Below are 11713 nucleotides of genomic sequence, written 5' to 3'. Positions count from 1 at the left end.
TGCGTTGGGCTGATAAGTTGGGGCACAGTGGAGCCGAATGCTGAATTACTCTTTAAATACGCTATTTTATCCTTCACCAAGGCCATACAATGCTCCCGAGAGATGCTTTGGAACCGGGACCAGCCCGATAGCGTTATCTATGGATTTTAGATTTTGTGATGCCCATTGAAATCAGACCGTTAAAAGTTTTGTATTTTGCACATTTCCCTTACTGAACTCTACGGTATTAACTCTGTAGAGTTTTGGTGGTTCAAATTAACAATAATATATCAATGTCGTTAAACTTGTTACACAAAAATGCTCGATGTTCGCAGGAAAACGTGATAATGTTTTACCCATTTGTCAACTTTAAAAGAGTCATAAATTTATTAAGTTTCACTCAATTGTTATCCGATTACCAAATTGGCATTCGGGGCCAGCAGTCCAGCAAACGGGCCGCTAATTAATTGCGCGTCAAATTAAATCAATTAACAGCACCGTGCAAATACCTTGCGGACTCTCTAATTCCCCCGAGGCCGAACGATTCCTTCGAAAGCGGCTGGAACGGAGTCTCCAGCAGTTAATGAATCTCCGCGAAACATCACCTACCGTAATTGCCTGTGGCCATTCACAGAAGTGAATGTTTTAATTTCTCTTGGCAACTGTTCCGCACACAGAGCCCAACAGTGTTGAGTTTGGCGGAAAAACAGGGTCCACTGGAACACACAGGTGACGATGGCGATAAGTCATGGGCAATCTTGACACAGGCACACTGGCCAGTGCTGATAGATTACGAATTTTCGCAGTGATTTATTAATTTTCTCGCACTCCTTTCCAGCACTTCAGTATTCGGCCGTGGAACGGTCGAGCAACGATGGCCACATTATCGTTTCATGGGCCGTTTAAAAAGGGTCTAGGGTCTTCTGTTTCACCCAAATCATCGCATCTGACGCTCCCTACCGCTAAGCGTGGAAATCGCTTAGAACAAGTCGTCTGCGGGCAAGCTAATTTTATAGTTCCATGAATCTCCGTTACCGTTACCGTGTTTGAGTTGTTGAACCATTCGTTAGTTTTGGCCAACGGTCCGTTAACATTGCGGTGCCAAAGCGCAGCACAACGAGATGCCAGAAGGAGTTGACCGGAAGCAGCAACCGAAACAACTCCAAATTGTCTGTGGACGAAAGTTGTCCTCTCAGCCTCCGAAAAGCAAATAATTATCTTTCTCTCTGTCGCTACCGCGCTGCGCCGACCAAAAATGGATCATCAATTAATAAACCGAACGATTAATTACTATATGGTTTGCGAAAACGTTGTCGAGTGCAACGAAGAGGAACGGAGCACATCGTTGTTCGGCAATAAAATCAATTTAATGGTACCAATCATTATAATTTTATCAACAAAACAAGCTGTTATTAAAAAGCCCGCATGATGGGACGATTTTTGTCGTATGCATGCATTTTTGTTCCAATGGAGCCGCCTGGTCGGTGGTAAGCCCTGCCAGTGGAGCCTCGAAGGCGGAGCAGATTATTGCCACCTTCGAGACTCGCTAATCCGTCTGAATAAACAAGGGGCGTCGGTGCTACTTGCCCGGGGGGTTCGCTACACCACTTCGATAACGGTGGTCTCTCACGCGGTACCCGGCCGCTCGACACGGCCCTCGCCCAGCCCGTTGAACCGCCATTACGAGGAAGCTAATATTTTATCAGTAATTATCATCCAGCGTAAGACAAGGAGCAGCGAGTGAGTGACGCAGTTCGGCCGCCCGGCCTATATGGTGGTTCGCCACCACCAAACAGATGTGCTCATAAAATACGAGCTGCGGGTGAAAGCCGCGGCGATGCAATAATAAAAACGGGCCATAATCGACCTCCCCCATCGTATCTCACACCTCTGAGCGGCGAATCCGGGGGATATCCTATCAGTTGCGAAAAGTAAAAACACAGAAAATCCGCGACCACCTTTCTGTACCAACTCCAAGTGGTTTAATGGCGCTCGCGGCAATTTGTGCCGGAGTATTTTGCTTCTGAAATTCATCACGCTATCGGCACGGCGTCGGCGTTAAATTGCAACACGCCTGCGGGAAGCCTTCACGGCGTGGACGATCAAACTGAAACATGAGCTTCGAGGCAAATAAATACCTTTCGGTTTCGGTTCACGGTTTCCGAGACAGCCGATTATGTGGCCGAGTCTCGGCTTATGGATGTCGGAAGATGTTGTTAATTGGCGAACGATTTGTTGATGTTGCCGTCTGATGCTGGAGTTCCGTGGCCACTGGCAGTTCAGGTTTCGGCTCGGCTAGGCTCAGCCTGAACGACGTCGTCCTCGCTCCCATTCGGCACCACCCCGAAACCCCACTTCCATTATTATTCTAACGGGCGACGGTGTTCAGTGCGGCCCAATTTCCGCTTCCGGCCGCGAACGATGGATCGGCACGCACTCGAAAAATGTAATCACAACCATGCCGCCCGTGCCAGTGCGTTTGTTGGGAAAATGTTTGCCACTTGCCCGACTTTTTGCCAATGGACCCCTTCTCGATCCCACTCGCTCGGCCAAACGTAAATGGGTTTTCTGATTTATCCGACGCGACAATTAATTCGAACGGCTTGTTTCACACCCACTTAATGCGATAATATCGGTCACGAATTTACCTGCCGAAGGATTTTGGTCCGTACGCAGCACGCACTGTGTAAAACAACAAACCAGCCCAAAAGGCAATTCATCATATGATACACACACAAAAAATCAAACGAAAACACTTTAGGGGCAATTATCTCAATTCGTAGAATGAAGAGATTACTTTACGGTACTACGTGGTCACGGTTTGCGTTTTCTTTTTCTCCCGCTGGGATGCCATTTGTTAAAATAACTCGCAGCAAATGGTTAATCGAATCCCTATCGTAGCACAGCCTACAAAACTCTTTCTTTTCTGCAACCATAAATTGGGGTCAAAACATTCGGCCGGGTTCTTTCGTTAAGCCATTCCACCGATGTTCACTCATCCGCAACCGGGTAGCTGGGAACCTTCACACTTGACCATGGCCACGTTTCACTCACATTTCGAAAGCGATACCGGTCCGCAACGGAAACGCATTCAAAATTCGAAACCAATTTGCCCAAAGCACGTCCTTGCCAGCATTATTGACACTCAACATTATCCCGCGCTGCCCAATTTTCTTTCGGCTTTCTGCATCCACTTATTCCTGCCAACCGGGCAAACCCGGTACTGTTTCGGCTTACAGATGTTATAATTCCAATCACACGCACGCATGCCAATCTCAGGTCAAAACCTGGCCGCCTGCCTGCCCGGCTCGCAAGACTCGTGTGAGCCCTGATTTATTGCGTTACGCGTCTAACTTCTCCAGCGAGAGAGAGCACAATTCCGGCGGCGACATGGGAAAGGAAATTGCTGTTTCCTTCTGCTTATTTTTATCACACGAAGCTTGGAGGAAGTAGATAAACAATACACCAGCGAGGGACAGATGCTTGGGAACGCGTTCTCAAACGCAGTCTACAAACGCGGAGGGTAACGAAGAGACTAATGGGCCAAGATTATTCAACAGATTCTAATATTACACATGCATCGTGCGTGGACATCTTTATTCGCTATTTCGTCGAGCCAAGCACTTGGACAGGCATTGTTATTTCATGCGGATTCGGACCACGACCACTTCACTCGATTTAACCTCGAAACAGGGCATCGCAATCACTCTCTATTCTTAACAGCTCTGCTGGACACTTTGTGCACCGCTTCGGCTTAATATTCGAATACATCCGACCAATAATGCTTTTATACTTTCTCCAAAAAGAGCCGCTGCTGGATTCTGAACAGCACCAATAGAGCCTGGCGCAGCTCGCGGCACACACCCAGAGTTACAAACCACGTCCGTTCACGTCCAGCTTCGTGTGCGAATGCTCAAAGACTGGCTCGGCTTAACTGTCGGAGCGACCGTCGGACCAACTGATCAGTAGTTGCAAGACGCTGTGCGTGGTAGTAGTACAAGAGTCGCCTGCCTGTGCAGCCAAATGAAAGTCGTTCCGCTTGGTGTTGTAACAAGACGCAAACACAGACAGCGCCACGAAAGCGCTACACACTTTCTACTACTACTACTACTACTGGGGAGAAAAACTGGAGTGAACGGCACGGGAAAGGCATTTCGATCGTGTCACCAACACCACCGTGCGTACAGACGCAAGCGCGCATACGCTTCGCGGCAGCGGCGGGAAAAACATCACCCAGCGTATCGCACGTGGTCCCGTGATAACCGAACGAGCCCGATCCGAAGCTACCCGGTCCGAAACGTGAACCCGAACTCGACACGACACGATGGCGGCGGCGACGACGACGATTGATGAAGTTTTCTTATCACCGAACGCCCCGCGCGCGGTTGCAGTCGTCTGATGGAGACGCCTGATCGGTTTCAGCTGGCGGGTTGGGCCAGCGTACGGGTTGGACGAAAAAAATAAATATTGGAGGAAACGAAGGAAACTGGTGAACTAATAGACAAGACACACACACGACTGCACCACGACTTCGCACGCGACATGTGCCGATGCCGTCGATGAGAAATGTGGACATTTTTTTTCATGCTACCGACGAGAGTGACCGGAAAAGCATTGACCGTGAGTGAGAGAAGCAAAAAGCGGGCCGGGCCGACAAATGAGGTTTTATGGGCACCGTGCGCGATCGGCTGCGAAGTGCATGAAGTTAACTGATTTATTTACGTTGCACCGCAACCAACGGCGGATCTAGTAGGCCGTCGTCTAGTCGACGGTTCGGCGGCTCTGGTTTTCGTAACGATCGAAACATGATTTACCAGCCGGAACCGCGAACTTTCCTTTGAAGGCAACGGGCGTACGCGTGACGCGAGATATCCGAGACGATGGGTTCGATTGGCCACGACCGCCTCATGTGGGAGTATGCAAAGTGAACTGCATGAATGAATGCCACAAGGTCATACGACGGGCGCGTGTGTGTATGGTGATTTTACTTTCTTCGCAATCAACTGGTCCGGTGTCAGGCTTCCGACCCGACGATTCGAGAACCTCTTTGAGTGGTCATCAATAATTACTCCATCGTTTAATGTGATTCTCGTGGGACGGGATATTACTTTGCCATTCGTCAGAGCATCGATCCCGGCGGTTCGTGAAGGGTAACGCATGTGGCCACAAATGACCACAGGATGGCCACTTAGGAGAATTCTATTTTTAAACAACACAAATCAATACAATGCATTCGATCGATGCAATTGTATCTTGTATCGCCTGGCCGGAGGACGATTTTACGTCAAACCAATTACGGATCGTAGAGAAAGAAAGGCGCCAAATCGAAAAACAACTAACATTTTCGAATGACATGTTAACTTCGCCTAGCCATTTACTATCGCCCGCTAGCAAGCAATGGAAAAGCAATTCGCAATCAACGATGAATCTCATAACTGCACTGTGATTGATATCCATTTGTGTGTAGCGAAAAGGAACAGTATTCGAGGGATTTTCCCTGTCTGTGGTCGTTGTTCCTAGGTATTGACGAGTAATCACACGACTGGGCAATGTTCGCTAAGAAGGATCCATCTTGTCTCTTAGCAGAACATTGACGTTGCGAAAAGTGGTGCCATCATCTGTCTGCGGCTATCGTATTCTGTGTTCCGCAAAACGGCGACGACCGTTCGCCGTCGATCGCATAAATATTTATGCTAATTGCTGTTTGATTTATTATTAAAAGCCAGCCCCTCTTGTGAGGTCATATTGGCTCTACGTTTAGAAAGCGAACATTTAACGTTACCGAAAAGCTTTATTTCTGCAAAACTTAAAATTCCTTTGAGGGCCCTTTGCCTTTCGTGTAAGACACAAGATTCTCCTGAAGGAAAGTTGAACGAAAGATTTATGGTAAACTTAACGCAATTTTTGCGTTAGCGGCTCACAGTCCGGCTGCTGGACAATATCTCGTTCCTAAACGGATGATTAATTATTGTTCTGTGGGCAACAAAGTTTTACACCCCGCTCGTTAGACCTACGGAGGATGAGCATCGATTATGAAAAGCTGTAGGGCGGTGTTGACACACCACCAGTTGTCCATCAGCAACGGTGGGTGATAATTGTCCCTTTCTCACCGTGCTATTGTTTCAGCTGCTGTCTTCCTGGATGCCTACGGAACTCGGGACTTCTGTGTCGTTCACGCCGAAAGATAATTCTGCACAAGATTTCTTCAACTTGGCCATATCTTCGACCGCAACGAAACAGCCGCCACGGGCCTAATGGTTCACGCGTGATGCATGTTCGAGCACATTTGCGCTTAATGTGTGCGTAACGAGTTGGATTGATTTGATTAATTCAATACGCTAAACGTGACATAATGGTTTCCGGCAAAGGTTTGACAAGGGCCCTCTGTGGCTGGCTCCGGCGGTATCTCTTTTAACGAAGCGCTCGGTTCGCCGCGGTTGACATGAAGTGACCAGTGCGGTGAAAGCGATTTGATTGATGATGCGAACCGGATGGAAAGATGAATCGCAGGATTTGGATTTTTTTTGCCAAACTGTCTCCGCCTTTCACGAACACACGCCCCAGGAAGGTTCGCATGAGCTGTACGAGGGATCCTCATCCTTCAGATACCTTTGCAATTGATTGATTTAGAAAGCGCTTTAAACTACAGCAGCACCCAACGGGAAGATGCCGAGAAAAAGGATGTTCATGTTTAATGTTTTTTCAAGCAAAAAGGACGTATGAGACTCCAGAAAATCGCTCGGGCCAAAAACGTGAATGTATAAGCAGCTCTCGGAGCGCACGGAAAATCCGAACTCGCTTATCATGCTACTCGACTATCTTCGCCGAGAGGAAAATGATGAATTGACGGCTCTAAAGCTCATCCATTTTATGGTAGAACGTACTAAGTTCGGCCAAGGACGAAAGGATGCACCCATGCTGACACCTACTAAGCATGCTGCAGATAAACGGGCTTTTGAATGGAGAAAAGAAATATGAACATTGGTGATTACAATCGAGGTTTAGTGAAAATTCTATCGCTAACAACGACAATACAGTAAAAGTGCAACCAGCTGCAGTTATTCAAATGCTTCGGTAATGGAAAATGAGGATATCCGTGAGTTCAGTAAACGAATCACGTTGTTTTTGCATTATTTATGAGGTGTCCGTAATGTCGCTAGAATATCGGTGTCATACAGCGTCAACTACACCCCCTTGTACCGTTGAAGTTTAATATTCTGCATTAATTTTGCTCCGTATAACGGATTTTCTTTGTGTTCCGTCCTACCGTAGCAGAAGCACTATTCTGTCGTTTCCAGATCCAATGCCACGACGGGACCGTCACGGCCACGATGGTAACTTTTATAATAAAAAATGATAATGTTCCTTCGTTATAGTGAATTTGTTAAAGATTCTCTGATCTATCACCATTCTCATCTTTTCGAAACGTTGTTCTTGCCCTCAGTGGCCGGGCTGTTCGATACATACGAAATGAAAATCAGCAGACCTTAAATGCAAATTGCTCGGCATGTGGCATTAGCGAAAATACACCGAAACGATGTGATTTAATGGAAAATTATCACACTCATGGACTGCCAGCCGTTTTTGCCAGCTGCCTCTCGACGATGTTGCGCCATCATCATCCCGGGGCCCCAGCATGAGGAGCGCATCCTCTCCGGTAGATTAATGTACACAAAGTTTTCCCCGGGACGCCCGTTATTAAAAGCCACGGCAGGTTCGTTTACACGATTATAAACCAATCACTCGCATGTGCAACGGAACATTTGTTCAGCCTGGGACGCGAAATGCTCCCTCACTAAAAGGCACCGGTCACATATGCCCCTCGATACGTTAATGGCATTGGCTTTAAGATATAAATCATATACAGATTTTATGACCAAACGATATTGGCGGTTCTCCTGCTTGAATTGCTGGCTTCGAGTGTAACAAAAAAAGTATCATGCAGCGTCGGTTCAATGCCGGTCATCCGTGGTTTCTACATCAACCAAGAATCGCTACGTCAGCTTAATGCATCGCTAGTGACTCCATCAGCTAATCATTTTTCTTCCTGCTGGACAAATTCCTCTAATTTTTCTTGTTCCCTCCCAACGCTGGACGCCGCTAGACTCCATGACACCGCGTACCAGCCCATTGCAACTTGAGTATCTTTGTGATCTACATCGACCGCTAAGAAGACTTTACGCACCATTGCCTAAAGCCTACATTACGCTGAAGGACTCGGAATGCTAGGCAAATGTCGAGAATCATTTTTTATTCTCGCTTCACGGCCAAAAAATTGAGAGCAGGACACATTTTGGGGAAACAAATCTTTCAATTTCCTGGTGTTGCTCACGTCCCAAGAAACCGTCTCTTAGGAGTTGGAAGGTCAACCAAGACTGAAGAATGAATGGATAGGCAAGCGCATTCTTTCAGCTACCTGTTCAGAACCGTTCTCACTTTCACGCCTTGTTGACCTCAATTCTACGTCCCGACGGTCGACGAACACGTACCGGACGACCGAGCGTGGTTTAATCTTTCCTCTCGGGGTCGTGACGCTCTCGTGTTTGGTTTCCAAATAGTTCCGTTTCGTTCACAAGGCACTAATTTGACTCTTTACTGTGGAAAACCTGGACAATCATTCAGACCTCAGTCCCGTTTTATGGATTGCGTGACAGCACTCACATTGTACAAATTTTCCGTCAACCACAATCTGTTCCGTTGCTTACTTTATCAGTAGTCGAACATATTTCTCGCCTTTATCTCTGGCGGTGAACACGTGGTGACTGAATTTCGCTCAGTCGCTATGGGTAACGTCCAAGAGTGCATTAAAAGTGTTATTCCTAATTCTGGGGGCGGTTGCTTTTCTTTGGAGGTTTATTCATAACAGTAAGTTATTTCATCAAAATATGATGTACTCAGAAATTATTTTCTCGCAGAGTGCAGTTTAATTCCGCCATATTGAATTGAAATAAATCTAGCTTACAAGAATCAGTGAACGTGTTTGAAGTTTCCACACCGGTTTCGGCTCATTTTTTCTTACATTCTTTTTGCAAATCTCCCCGTTGCATGTTACCATACTCAGCCAGCACTAGTCACAATTTTCAGCGTGTGCTTTGAAATATAAAATACTGTTTTCTTGCACGCAGCGCAGGTTTTCGTTCACTCTTTCCAGGTCTCGCCCTTCCGCGCTTGGTTTTGCGCCTTTCTGAGGCAACGTTTCATGAACCTACTTCGCTGGTGTACAATGAATTTCAAAAAACATCTTCAAGTGCACTCGCAGTAATAAAGCCTCGCAATCTTAGCTTCATTATTTCTAAGTTCGACTTTGATAATAAAAGCATGGCAAAGGAGAACCACAAATTGCAATTCATTTGTTACGGGCACTTACCGGCGTGCCGGCGAACAAAGCGTACGGCCAGGACCAGGTAGAATTCATTGCTTTAATTCTAGAATTCTGTCATTAAATGTTTTTACATACCCCGGATGGGCGTGTCGTATCATTTCTTTAGTATGAGCAAGCACATAAACTCTCGTTTCCTTTTTAAACATTTATAACCGACATAATGCTCTGCACGCAAGTACGTAGCACCAAATGAAAATAAGAATTTATTATGATCCTTTTGCTGTAATACAAGCATATGGCACATGTCACTACAAAAAACAAAAACTAAAATTGTTAGTAGGCGTCGACTGCACGGCATGCGACGGCTTTAGAAGGCGTCTATTTTACTATCAAACATTTTCTATCGATACCATGAAGATGGTTCGTTATATTTTCGAACTACGTACCACTTCCTGCTTTGCCGACTCGAAATCTCTGCTTTCACCCATAAGGAAACCATTGCAGATTCCGCCACAAAAAAAACGCTAGAAACACGTCAGTGAACCGTTCGATTTATCGAAACCAGGAGCAGTATGGGCAGCCGCATCCGCAGCTATCGAGCACAGATCTTCAAAGATGCAAAGAGATAATGGAATATCTTTTGCACACACAAAACCAATGCTGCTTCATCATTGAAGCGAGTTTTTTTTTCTCAGGGTTCGACTTCCTGCCAGCGAACTAACGACGTCAGCCGAGTGCGCCGCGAGCCTGGCAAGGAGAGGAAAAAGAAACATTCAAGTTTCTCGGCCACATAAAATGATGCACACAAACCCTACCATCGCTCTGTGTGGGTCGCTCGGCCATCGGTGCCGCCCCAGTCCCGTGGTCCATACCGTAACGGAAGTCATTGTTACGGCGCGGCATGGATAGGTTTGCGGTAGCTGCACCGGAACTCTTCTGTTGTTCACCGTGGCTCCTTACGTCCGTTGCTTCGTTGGTTTCTTATTTTATCCATCAGCATAATCTCCCAGAGGCAGTGTTCTGGACAAGTCTGCCCCGATGGTGGCACCGCTTGCTGACAAATCCTTCATCGATGCTAAAACTGTGTCAGCGCATCGACCGGAAGAAACTTGACATGGAAAAGACTCCGTGGTAAGAGTGCTTCTTCGGAGACTGAAATAAGGATCGGAGGAATGTCTACACCGAACGTGCATCTTGCCACCTAGACGGTGCGTTATTACATCCTACTGCAGCGAAGGCAATGTCCCATGTTTAACATGATGGTTCTATAAGCTCGTGGAAGAAATTTTTCTCCGAACCAAGTATTTGTCTAACATCAAACACGGGCGTATCAAATGCTGTCACAAGAGATATTCCTATTAGCACTCTGCACTTATTAATGGGTCAGAGTTTAACTGTCGCCATCGACAATCGTTCCAACAATTTTTCTCTTACATACGACGGAACGAACGGTGCAACTTATTGAAATGCGCCATTTTCAGACATGATCAATTTTATCGGATCGATTAGCGGTGAGTGCAATACGATCCGGCTCTGGACAAACAGTCCACCCTCGTTCGAACTCATTTTTTCTGACACACTGACACACACAGAATGAGCGTGCAAAAACCGACCCAAAATGAGTCGCCCTGAATCGTCGCCTCCGCGTAACGGGATCTGTTTTCAAACATCAATTGTCTGCCACAAATGGACCGTTTCATGCTGGCCATCATTATTGCTATGGGCTACTAGAAAGTTCCTTGAGATCACTGACCTTCACTCTCGGGCCGCGCAACGGTTCGCAGGATCTATCGGTACCATAGACAGCCAGTATCTGTCGCCATTCTCAACCCTAGGTTTCGGGGGGCCAGATTAAGCTGTCTTTATTTGTTCGTTCGTCCTTTCCAAACTCATTGCGCACCCCTTGCATCGTTTGTCTCGCAAGTTGTTCGACTAGAGTAGATAACGATGCAAACGCCATTACAGACGTTTTACGGCCACACCACTCGGCCTCGACCGCTTGTCCCTAAATCGGAAAGATGCTGGAAATCCGATACCGTAGCGCTCTTGTTGAACCCACAAACCGTATGCGTGAGACAATGCATTCGACGGGAAAAGTTTTGGGGAAATCCCACAAAAACCGCACGCCAGACTGACTGACCGACTGCCCGTCGCATACGGATTTAGAAAGCAGTCGGAGCATGGCGCGTGGAAGCGGAACACTGCGGTTGCAGACAATAAAGAAAACGTAACCGAAAACTGAGAAAGAAAACTTCGAAGAGATATCTTCTCACATGCACTAAATCTGAACGGAACACACATCGCCAGCCAGTCAAACCATCGAGCTGAGCGCGAGTTTATCATTAAGCATCGTTAACATTTTGGTACCCCTAATGGTGCCAAGCAATGGTGCTTCAATAGTATCAACTGTTC

The sequence above is a fragment of the Anopheles cruzii genome, chromosome 3, assembly GCF_943734635.1.
Source record: "Anopheles cruzii chromosome 3, idAnoCruzAS_RS32_06, whole genome shotgun sequence".
NCBI classification, from domain to species: Eukaryota; Metazoa; Arthropoda; class Insecta; order Diptera; family Culicidae; genus Anopheles; species Anopheles cruzii.
Note: the sequence above shows the minus strand (reverse complement) of the source record.